This window comes from Thunnus maccoyii, chromosome 21 (assembly GCF_910596095.1).
Source record: "Thunnus maccoyii chromosome 21, fThuMac1.1, whole genome shotgun sequence".
In the NCBI taxonomy this organism is placed as follows: Eukaryota; Metazoa; Chordata; class Actinopteri; order Scombriformes; family Scombridae; genus Thunnus; species Thunnus maccoyii.
The window spans coordinates 21,350,434-21,362,811 of record NC_056553.1 but is presented as its reverse complement, the minus strand read 5'-3'; the positions used below and the strand labels follow the sequence as shown (position 1 = coordinate 21,362,811).

At 41.7% G+C, this 12,378-nt stretch overlaps 1 protein-coding gene across 7 annotated transcripts in view; it reads right to left on the bottom strand.

Moving 5' to 3' along the window:
• The window catches only part of nrp1a (neuropilin 1a), a 187,658-nt gene that overhangs the window by 82,207 nt on the left and 93,073 nt on the right, over positions 1 to 12,378 (bottom strand). For all 7 annotated transcript variants that reach the window (XM_042398657.1, XM_042398659.1, XM_042398660.1 and 4 more), the window contains one exon: positions 9,251 to 9,357. The gene's annotated coding sequence lies outside the window, so the exon portion shown is untranslated. The remainder of the gene's footprint in view (positions 1 to 9,250; positions 9,358 to 12,378) is intronic.

Genomic DNA, 12,378 nt, shown 5'->3' with positions numbered 1-12,378 from the left:
TTGTGAAATGTTTCATTAAAGAACACGGAAGTCAAATTGTCTCTCTTCTCCTCCTCCTCCTCCCACTCCCCTGATAGCTCCACGCAGACCACAGTTTAACGAGGCCATTTCATTTGCTGGGACCCCTACGCAGAACAAACGTGTCGTTTTAATCAACACTGGCTGGTTGATTGCAATTGCGCCATGAAACTTTGCCTCCTCTATTTACATCATACTCGGAGCTGTCGTCGTGACCTTGCGGTGCCTCGTCTCTGGGATTCACCCTTCAGCGGCCCAATCAGCCCACCCACATGTGTGATATAATTCCAGGACAGTGTTGTGATATTGATGTCAGACGCCCGTCACGCCCACTCGCATAGCTCCAGTATCAGTAATGCCTTTGATGGGAGGAGGAGAAAAAGCAAAATTTCTTCTTGGTTTGCACCCTTGCAGAGACATGAGGGGAAGTGGGGCGACCATGAATCTTTGAAGTGTTGGCTGATGGGTTTCAAACAGCATAACATTTCTGTGTGTAATGCAACACGCAACGCTGAGAGGGATGAGATCTGTCGGCCGGGTTCCCCGAGATGTGTTGATGCGCCACTTTCACACCAACCCCCTGCTGTTTCCCCTAACATCCTGCATCCCTCTGCTGCTTCATGCTTCACATCCTCTCTCCTGTATTTCTTGCCCACTTTTGTTACAATTCTCCCTCTTTCTTTTTTTTTTTTTTAGTTCTTGTTCTTCCTTTCATGTGCTCTTTATTCTGATATTTCAAGGAAATTATCCTCTCTTTACTGATTTCCTCTCCCCTGGTTGAAGGGATAATGTGCATGGGAGGTAGGGACAGACAACACTCTCTCTGTCTTTCTCGTTGGCTTTTTAATGCTGTCTGTCTGCTTGACTCTCCTCTCTCTCTTTTTCTCTCAGACGGGGGACTTGTGGTGATGAAGATGCTCATTTCTCTCTCCCCTGGAGGGCCAGATTGCAGTGTTGTGCCATTAACCAGAAGTTGCGCTCATGCCTTGGCAGCTTATTAACATATTTCATCTGCATGCGCTACTCTCCCTTCACAATTCAATTGCGCTTCTTATTTTTCTTGCAGTAATGTGCAAGCTGTAAGTTACAATAACTTATTTTGGTAATTCGAGTGAAATAATCACTGCTTCCCATTAGGAACAGAGGAAAGTGTTTTAGCGTATAATTACACTGTGGAAAAAACAGAAGCTAAAGCCCCAACTGAATTATGGAGCTATCTGTAATGTTTTGGGTAAGAGACAGAGGTGGCCACACACATATACAGAGGGGAAAACAAATAGTTGGCCACACACTGACATGTAACTACACAGCATCTGTCAAATGCGCTTGTGAAAGTATGACAGAATCTGGGAAGAGAAACTGTGCAGGGAGAGAGACACAAGAGGTTTTTTCCTAAGTGGCAGCACATCTACACCAGTGTCCCACAGTCGTTAACAGTGTATTTCAGGGGCTGTACATGCATGGATACACAAAAACACACGCACACACACACACACAGTCATTAAAATGCACCTGCCTCCACTCTGCCCCCTCTCCCTGTCGCTCTCTTTTGTATACTTCCCTTTGTTCAATGCTAATGGTCCACGGCGACTTTCGGTTATCCCGAGAAGCAGGAATGTTACACGGACCGACAGGGAGGGGAGAGCTCACCCCAACGGCAAGGAAAAGCCTGGAGGGGCCGGGCCTAGAGGGCAGCAGGGTCCGAGGAAGCGGAGCTTTTTACACAGCACCACACTGGATTAAACTTTGACCCAAAGCTTGAAGCTCTAAATACTCTAAACTCTCAGTTGCAGGTTGAGGAGGTGCGCATAGTTGTTTAATGACCCAGCGTAAAGGCCACAGGGGGGGGGTAAGTGTCAGATCTCAGCTGGACTCATCAGTTTACCATGAGGCAGCCGGGATGGCAGCTTGTTAAACATGACTCTGAGCGGGAGGCTCTGGCAATTATCTGAGGTGTTTATTTAGCTCTCACATCATTATTTTTCCTCTTTGGGGTTGCTTCATAGTAAAATTCATTTCAGCAGCAACTTAGGGAAGAATCAAACTATTTTCCAAGTGATTTGAATGGTGCCACACCTGAGAAATAATCTAACTACACTGATAACATTTGCTTTTATTACATCCAACTGACTACTCACGTGAAAACATCAGATAATGCATTTATTTCACTCCATTAATGGGCACCAGTGAGCTCCTCGCGAGCTTGTCGTCAGTGGCTCTCCACGATCGAGCTAATTATTCCTCATCATATCCAGCAGGTAGTAATTAGGCCTTTGTTACTCGCGATCATACTGTTGATACAATAGACGGCTCTCAGGCTGCAATTGTTCTCTGCAATTGTGAAGAGGTAAAGGAGATTATGCATTTTAATAGGTGAGAATTAAAATAATACGAGGCTAAACCCAGCGAGAGGAGAGACCACCCTCTTTGTGTTTATTACTTATGTTTATTCATGGGATATATGAGTATAATATCATGATTCAAAGTGACTCATTCATCGTGCTCAATCAAGTGTTCTTGACTGCCGCAGATGATCAGAATGGAAAACCAAATTGACTCCTGTCTCCAATGATATACAGCAGAGGCAAAACAAAAAGCAAATTGGCTATTTCAGAGATCACGCTATAAAAAGCTGATTGCTGAGTGTGTTTTCTGCAGATGATGTTTGTCATACAAAAAAGGGATAAAAGGGATTCTAAGTGATAGGCTAGCTGATTTTGACGAACACAACCCTCAGAAGACTCTTAGCTGATTGCTGTTACACCCACAATCACCCATTTGGAGGAACCTGTGCACAAACATGATTTTATTATTTTCTTTTTTTTTTTTACTGAATTTCATTCAAAATGTGATTGTGACAGGACGAGAGTCCTCCCACCAGAAAAACAAGAGCATCATCCAAATGCTTAAGACGGGAGACTGTTCTTTCTTAGAAGCAAAGTTGGAAGTATTATCATGCTGTTAAAATGCAGCAAAAGGGTGGATGAATGGGCGTATATGCAGTCGATTGCATAATGTTTTATAACCATGACTGATTCCAAACATTTAAGTAGTTTTAGTGACCTACACCTCAACCGTAGGGGTGGCTGAACATAAAATGCTCCCATGAATAATTTTTGTAACAGTCGTTTTGGAATATACTGAATTTGAAACATGCTTTGTTGAGCATCTTTGATCTCGGAAATAGTATCACACAAAATCTTAAAGTTCAGATCTACTCAAAAATATCTTTTTCTTCTTGTTCCTACAGTTGGATGTCTGAGCTTCGCTGTGCAGACTGATGTGTGTGCAGAGTTTGACACTAGAAAGCTGTTTTTACATTCATCTGCTTAAGGAGCAAAGTTTCTCTGTGCTAATTAAAAATCTGATTTGAAGGGGTGGGCCTATGAACAGGATTTATGACATCACAACTAGTTTGGAAGACAATCCCGGTCCAATATTTAAACTAAAGAAGTGTGATGTGGAAACTTGAAGCTTCCAGTGCAAAAACACTGAGAATAGACTTTACAGTGGAGTTGGAGACATCTTGTGTCCAACATTAACTTCTGAAATGAAATATATTTGCATATTCACAGATTCTGAAATTTTTAATGAAGGAGAAGTGGACGCCATTGCCAAGGACTTTAAAGTGGTAGTTATACTTTTTTATGGAAAGACCATATCAGGCACACATTATTGTTACAGGCAGAGTATTTTATATATCTTAATACATGTCTAGGGGGGATCTTTAAAAGAGTAGTTTTGGGAAATACACTTTTTGTTGAAATATGCATTTTGAGAATTGGCTTTCTTCCCAAAAGTTTGATGAGAATATTGATACCACTCTTGTGTTTGATAGTGGTAATGATCTTTTCATCTAAATCTAAGAAATTACTCAAACCATTTCTATAACTCAAGTTGTCTCATAACCACTGTCTTTGTTCAAAGATGGTCTCTGGCTTGATAGTTCTCTCAGCCAAGTCCTGTACTTGAGTACAATTTTGAGGTACTTTACTTGAGTATTTCATTTTATACTTTTTTATACTTCCAATCCACTATATTTCAGAGGGAAATACTGTATTTTTTACTCCACTACATTTATTTGACAGCTTTAGTTATTTTTCAGATGAAGATTTGACACAATGGATAATATAACAAGCTTTTAAAATGCAACACATTGTTAAAGATAAAAACAGTGGTTTCAGACCTTATAAAAAGCAGTGTGTAGTCGGGTCACATTTCAGATGTCTATGAGTTGTTAACAGCTCCACCAAATAGTGATTTTTCCCTCTAAACTTCTCACATGGTTTCATTTCAATAAATGTTCAAATGATCCAATAATTCACCACAAATCAAACTGAAAACAGATTTGTGTATCAAAACTTTGTTTTTTCCTCTTTCTCCTCCCATTAATCATCTCATGACCCCTCAGATTTACCTGGTGACCTTTTGGAGGGGCCTGACCCCTAGGTTGGGAACCACTGGACTAAACTAGCTAACTGTATATAAAGTAGATGAAACTAGCTCCACTGATGCTTCAGTATTAATAATCTAATGATGTCATGTATAATAATATATCAGTCAGAGGGATGACATGAGGACTTTTACTTTAATACTTTAAGTACATTTTGCTGCAAATACTTATGCAGTTTTACTTAAGTAGGATTTTTTTCATGCAGGACTTTTACTTGTAATGGAGTATTTCTACATTGCTTTTACTAATAGTTTTGCACTACTCAAACGTACAAGCTTTCTTTGGAATTTCCAGCTGCACACACGGATAATGTTGACCCCCTAACAATGTAAGATATGTCTGACCATGCAAGGGAATGTACAGGGAGAAACTGTGAATGACTGTATGAATGTGGTTATCTGGTCAGTGGTCACTGAATCACAATATTTCACTGTATCCGTGGAGACAGAAAGAAGCAAAAACAAAAAGCAGGTGGAAGACATTCATCATAAAGGAGTTAAAGGTAAAGGAAAAGAATGCACTGTGTCTCTTTTTAGTGTGATCTATGGTTCTCTGTATCACAGGTCACAGTGAACAGCGATGATAACAAGCACCACATTTTACATGGACACAAATCAACTTGTAAACCCTGGCACAATACTCCGTTGAGAATGAATTGAAATGTGTGCGAGTTGATGTCACTTGTTTTTTGTAACGCCAGGAGGAACACTTCTTTCCTCCTGCCTTATCTTTACTGCAAACTGATATCTTCAGCTACAACAGTGGTATTTTTCTGCGAATGATTGAGAGTCTACAGAACACAAGCCCAGGTATCTGTTTTCAAAACAAATACACTGAGAACATCGACCATAATTCTCTCCATCAATTACAGCCATGGATCAAGTTGAGGTAGCAAAGAGAGATACATTCAACAAAGCAAATGTTTCATTCATACACAGTCAAGCTTCTTGGAATAAGGGCTGTGAAAACAATCTGTCTGAAAACATAAACCAAACACTGCACACCTGATTAATCTTTTAGTCTAATAAAATAATGAAAAATGCTCATCACAACTTCCTTCCTCAAATTCAAAATCAAAAGATATTAAGAAAACAAAGAGAAACAGCAAATCCTCACATTAGAGGAGCTGGAACTAGTGAACGTTTGGCAATAATGCTTTATGATACAATAAATATGAAACTAAAGCTAGCAGCCATTTAGCTTGATTTAGCATATAGACTGGAAGACACAGCTAGCCAGGCTCTGCTCATAGTACCCAAACCAAAGTTTAAAAACAAGAAGTTGTGGTTTTACGGGGGTTATGGCTATTTCTTGAGTCTCTAGTCATTGCCTGGCAACTTCACCATGACAACATGATTCACGTTGACGACATAACTCCAGGAAGTTGCTCAGTATAGCTTTGTAAGCTGGTTAGCTTATTAAACAAATCTAACTGGCATCATCTAATTCTTCAAAAGAAAGTGAAAAAGCACATTTCCCAAAATATCAAACTATTCCTTTAACAAATATAAACTAGAAAGTTTATATAAAGCCAAATCAATTAACCTGCTACAATCTACATGCATGATAGCGTAAACAGAAACATTAATGTGTCCCCTCCAGCACACACAAAATCTACTACATCAGCACCTGTACTGAATAAAACACGAAGCCTTACAATAAAACCTAGTACAAGTTTTATTTAAACAACTTTTTAAAGTTTTCTTTTTTTTGGATAAAAGTGCTGATGTCTACAATTTTATTAAGTAATTGGTAGATAAAGTGTGACGGTTTAAAAAATGAATCCATTTTCTTAAAGATGGAAGATTTAGAAGTAATCAAGTGTAAGAAAAACACACTTCTTATTCCTCATACTGTGAGCACCTGCAATCTGTATTCAGTTTTTGCTCCTTACTTTTAATTAAGACTTTACAACGTTTAATAAGTTTCACCAGACGCAAACACACAAATCACATCTGATAAGATAACAACTTGGCCGACTTGCAAAAGTGTTGCCCTTCACTGTGTCCACAATGTAATAGCCTAACGCTCAATAAACTACCTATGGGCGGAGTGGAGTGGTGGGGGGGGGGGGGGGGGGGACTCTGTGTCACTATGATTCATGAAGTCTTTCAACCACACAAACCCACTTTCTGTTTATTTCCTTCAGATTTTGAGTTAAGTGCCTTTATTAAGAGAGTAACAAATCACCTCCCGGTACTGAACACAGGAAACCTTTTGCTGATGATTGCTGAAGTTTCTCTATTAGGTCATTGTTTTTTCCTGGTCAGACATTTCCAAGAAATAAAGGAAACCAGGAAAAATTGCTTTAATCTTGCCTGCAATTTGGTAGCTTTGAACTGTAACAGTGAATCAACAATTTTATCACGTGCCTCGTGATGGTGAACTGATAACTTCTCAAATACTTCTAGGGTGGCTCAACCTGATCTGACTTTGAACTCCTTGATCTGCAAAATCTGTAAATCGCCCTGACTGTTCCACATTATTCAGTTTGTTGAGTGTTTTCTCAATGATGCAAACACTCTCCAAACTGTACCAAGATTACTTTTTTCCTCCGATTGGAGAGCTCCGGAGCACAGGCACTGCTGGTGTGATGAATCAAGTGGTGTGTTTGTGCTTCCTCTGAAGTAATGCATTTGCCATGAATGCTCCTCTTGAGCCCTCCTCGTGCCTCTCTATTGTCCTCTCCATGCCGATGCTATCAAACACAACAAATGCCTCCCTCTGTTATATTTTCTTGGGGGCTTTCATCTGTGCTTGCCTTTATCTAAGAGGGGGGTGGACAGGGAGTGCTGTGACATTTATCTCGGTGTTGGTATGTCAGCAAGTGTGTGCGTGCATACGGTCCCTTTCTCTTTATCTCTGAAGAGTGGGTTAGATACACAGGGTGTAAGAGCAGCAGAAAGATGAAGATAGTAATGTGTGCTGGAATGCTGGTATCTCACTGGGTTTCCTGCTGAGCGCGGTAGGGGAAGCTTCTGCATCTGCACGTGCGTGTTGAAAGGCTTTATGATGTTCATCTGCTTAGTCCAGTTTGAGACTGAAATGCATCCTGAAATAATGCAGCACAAGTAAAGTTCCTGAGCCGAAAAACATAAATAGAACGAGGACTCATGTAGAGCTGAGATCACCATCAACCACAAAGGCATTCACCAGTTTATGATTAAACCAATGACAGTAAAACAGATCGGACCTCTGGGAGTGCTTAGGACTTCCCAGATAAGAGCCACTGTGGTTTGCAAAACGTGCTGTCTAGCACGGTCCGGCCCTTTGAAGACCGTGAAAGACAGCAAGGTTCCTGCTCGCGAGGGAAACGTGTGTGAGGGATGCTGTGCCTCACTGACACACATTTATCATTTTGCTTTCCTGCTCGCCCCTTAAACAACTCCAGCATTTACATAGCCCAAACAACATCTGTCTTCATGTCAACCTCCTCCCCGCAACCCCAGAACACACTGCCGAGTGTAACAGACAGACCGGGTTTACACTCGAGCTTCAAATAAGTTTGTTTGGAAGTTTTGATGTGGATGGGAGACTTTTAAGCAAACCTCTTTTTCTAAAGAAAAGCAATGAATAACAGAAGCGGCACAGGATGTGATTCGCTTTCATAAGGAGTTTCAGAAAGTGAAATATAAGTATCTTGTTTAAAACCCAAACAACCGCAAACTGAATTATTTCAGCCTTCCTACACAAATGTCATCCATCCTTATTTAGGAGACGTGAGTTTAATTTAGTTTGACTGTAGTTACTTATGTTTACTGACAAGTTGCTGGAGTAATGGATTTGATAGAGGCAACTTGTGTAAATTCCTGAGCAGTGCCTCCTTTCAAAAAGAAGTGATTTAGATGGGCAGAGATTACGGCCGCCATGATGCATTGTCCATGTCAAAGGAAATGTCAGCAAGCAAACAAACAAATAACAGCTGCTCATTTCAGCCGACATCTGAGTTAATGAAATGAAAGACAGAAAAAATTAGGGTTGGAGCAAAGTGCTGCCTGTCTATAAGAAGGAAGCGGCCATATTGATGGGCTTTACTGAAAAAGTGCTAATGTCCACTGAAATGTCATTAGTCAAATCAGCGCCTTCATCTCCTGCTTCCAGCTGCTTCGACCGGGAGATTTCTTTCAGCCCAACATTGATTGACAGAGGAAGGATTGATGAGGGTTTCTACATGAGCTTGTATGCCCTGGCGACAAATCTATTCCTCTTCAACAGTTTGCTCTGAGCAGACAAGACAAAGTGACTGGCTGCCTGGTTGTGCATTCCCCCGACATTCCTCTTTGTCTCGAACAGGCAAAGTGACAATCTGTCGAAGCGCACATCACGTATTCTGAACATCCTTGTTTGTTCTGCACAAGCCAAGTGACTAGCTCCCCATCGTGCATGTGAACTGATTCTGAACAACTACAGCGTGTTGGCTCCTCGGGGTCCCATGGGCTCGGTCTTGGGCAGGAGATAACTCACTGTTGGCGGGGGGGGGGGAGGTGAGGAGGTGGGAATGGGAGCTGTGAAGCCGGTCCGAAGGCCTCAGTGGAGGGCCGTGTCTTGCAGGCAGGCGAGCGGGCGGGCGTGATGACTGACTGGCACCTGCTCTAGAGGCACCAGATGGCCAGGCGGGGGCCCTTGCCAGCGGGGTGAGGGGACCCTGTGCATCTGCAGCCTGTGTCAGGATTCTGGCAGGGTGGCGATGTATGGCCAGCCGTCACCACTCAGCTGCCTGCAGTCATGAGGATGAAAATTCAAGTTGGGCAAGGGATGAGTCGAAATACAGCCACGCACCTGATGCTGTGTTGACGTGCAGGGAATCAGTGGCAGTCATCCAAATAGGATCTGAGAGTATGGACAGGAGTCTGAGTGAGATTGGCTTTGGCATCTGGTCAGCTTACCTAGGTAAAGTAAAAGTTAGAGCTCATCAAAAAGTTCAGTTTAATTACAGACTCGGCCAGGTGAGCTGCAGTGCCAAAAAAGTTATATTTTGAATATTCAGTCCTGTGGAGCATGGCCCAACTTCAATCTCAGAGAGGTTTTTAGCTCACATGAGTCTGGCATTAAGAAATACTCCTAGAAGGGTATTTATAGATTGATGTCAGTGGGTTCATATATATCTCTCTATGTGCTATGATTATATGATTAATCAACAACAGGTAAGCGATACATCAATGGCATTTCAATGTTGCTTCTCATCTAAGATGGCATTTGTATTTTTAAAAAATATTTTTCTGATCCTTGTGCCTCCAAATTACTCTTCACTATTGTTTTGTACACTTTTCCTTGATGCAATGACAAGGCAGAAATAGGGCTGTGATAATAACCGCATTACCGCAGTCATGTGATGCCTATTGAGCTCATTACCATCATCACTGCATTTTTTTTTCCAAATGCCAAACACAACTGGATAGAGATACATCGGAGAACCTGCACTGCCTCGACTTGCTCCAGACACCAGGCCGCAGACGTTCTCTCTCGCCCCATGAGAATGACCGCCCAGGGGGGCGCCGAAAGCGGTGCCTGAGGAAGTGAAAGTGCGGCGAGCAAGCCGGTGGTAAACCACCTCTTGGGCTCTCCGGTTGAGTCGAGGCATGTGATGGTTACATGCAGCATTCTGTGACTGCTTTGTTTGCAATAGAAAAAGCAGAAGCATGTACTACATCAAGCATTTGAAACATTTTATCATCTCAATATGCTAACTTTTTCACCTCAACCAAACTTTTATTTGCAATACTTCTACTTTTTTCTTTGAATTTCTGGCTCATTCTATGTTTTTTATGCACAAATTAAAAATGCACATGTCAACATGTTTCAGTTTTATCAATGCCCTTTCCTTTCTAGAATTCTTCATTTGATGAATTCATGGCAAGTTCACTATATCTATGTCTATGGACAATCCATATGCTGTATGATAACACTGTAATCAGACACAACCGTCGTGTATGGCTTATTGACCTCCACTGATCAACCATCCACCCTGGCTCCATCCCCGGGGACGCACCATCTAACAGAGTCGAGCAAAACATCAATACAAAGGTGATGCTCTCCTCCCTCCCTCTCCGAGGACTTCTGCTGTGATAGAAGACGCGGCATCTACCAGTGGAATGAGGATGGAGTAAGACAAGCCTGTGAATTCTTTCCCTCTTTGTTGTGTGGCCTTTTACACCCACCACCGAGTCCCGCGGGCGACTGACTGGCTGAAACTAACCAGCTCAAAGACAGCTCCACTGATCAATATTTGAGGAGCTCAGCACAGCCTGAGCTCCACATCCGTGTCATTGGGGTCCCCATTCCTCTCGCTGGGACAAGTGCCAGGACATGCCGGGCTGTTTGAGGCCTGCTTACTGAGGTGATCCAGTACCGACAGCTAGAACATCCCTTGATCCATTATAGATGAACCTGGGAATTTGCTGGCAAGTTGTACGCGTGTAATTGAAGGAAACAAGGCGGCAACATCGGTGCACAAAGAACAAACACGTATACATGCTGAACATATGCCAAATGCACAAACATGTGCATTCACACCCTGAAAAAAACAAACAAACAAACACACTCATACACAAAGAAAAATGCAGTATCTTAGTACATCATCACAGAGGTCTGGACAACAAAACAGGTTGGCTGCTGAGGACCCACCCCATGAATAGGTGGGTGGATGACAGAAAGTGACACTTCTGTCATCATATACTGTTTATGGCTAAAAGTCTACAGCTCTTAAAGCTGGATCATGGGCTTTGAAAAGAAATATGTCTTCATGCCTGTGTGTTTGAGAGCTCCCCACCTACGCAAACACTCAAATTACAAATGTGATCCAGCAGAACTATCACTGCAGTGAAGGAGCTACTGCCTTTGATCACTGCAGAGCTGTTTGCCACAAATACCCATTCTTCAAAACTAAAAGTCCTCCGGTAGAAAAGAGTTTATGGTAGTTTCCAAGTAGTTTTTTTACGCAACACCAGAGTCAACAAAAACACATGAAAAGAAAGTCCTGAAAGGTCCATTCATTCAAAATGTTTCATAACCTAAATTTAGAGTTTCGGAATTCTGTCACATTCTTCTTCTATTGACAAATTATATCCCTGACTTGCATTTATTTTGTTGATAATTTATACAGTGAATCTTTTTTTTTGCATCCTATCAAATCAAGCAAAACTTTGATCAGTGTCTAATTACATGAGAGAGAGAATTGTGTTGCCTGATAAATACTTTGGAATACATTATCAGTTGGATGTATGCAGAGTGCTGATTTATTTTGTTGCTCTTGTAATGCTCTGTTAATTAGAAGAGGGGAGGGATGTTTAATTAATGCTGGTGGGGAGGATTAAGGACAGGGGGGCAACAGCTTTCAACTTGTCAATTAGAAACACGGACGTAAAACAACATGAGCCAGACAACTGACAGATACACCGACTGAACACAAACAGGATGCTAACAAGGCTCTGCAGCCCAGTTTGTCATTGCTGCTGCTGGTTTGTAGTCAAAGTCGGCTTGTTGTTTTCATGCTTTGCTGCCACGATTCAAGTTCATCTAGTACCTGTGCCATAATAGTTTGTTTTCAGGGAAGAAGAAGCCCCTTTCAGGTAGACTTCAAGAAAAAATAGTTAAGTTTCTTCTCCAACGCCTTTCAAAATGTGCACCAAAATTGCTTTTCATTACAGTTGTATGTCCTGTTCCTTGATGCCATGACACAGCAGAAACAAGCTGTTCTAGTTATACAGAAAAACAGCTCTCATTTTTTTGCTAGAAGAAAGCCTCATAGCTCCTTTCCCACCCATCACTATTCTCTGTGTATACTGTACATGTACTGTATGCAGGACACAAATGATTACATAATTGAATATTTGCTCTCTAAAATCATCCCTCCCGGTCTCCTGTCTTGCTTCTCTAAGTCTCCCTCGACCTTCTAACATGAAATTGTA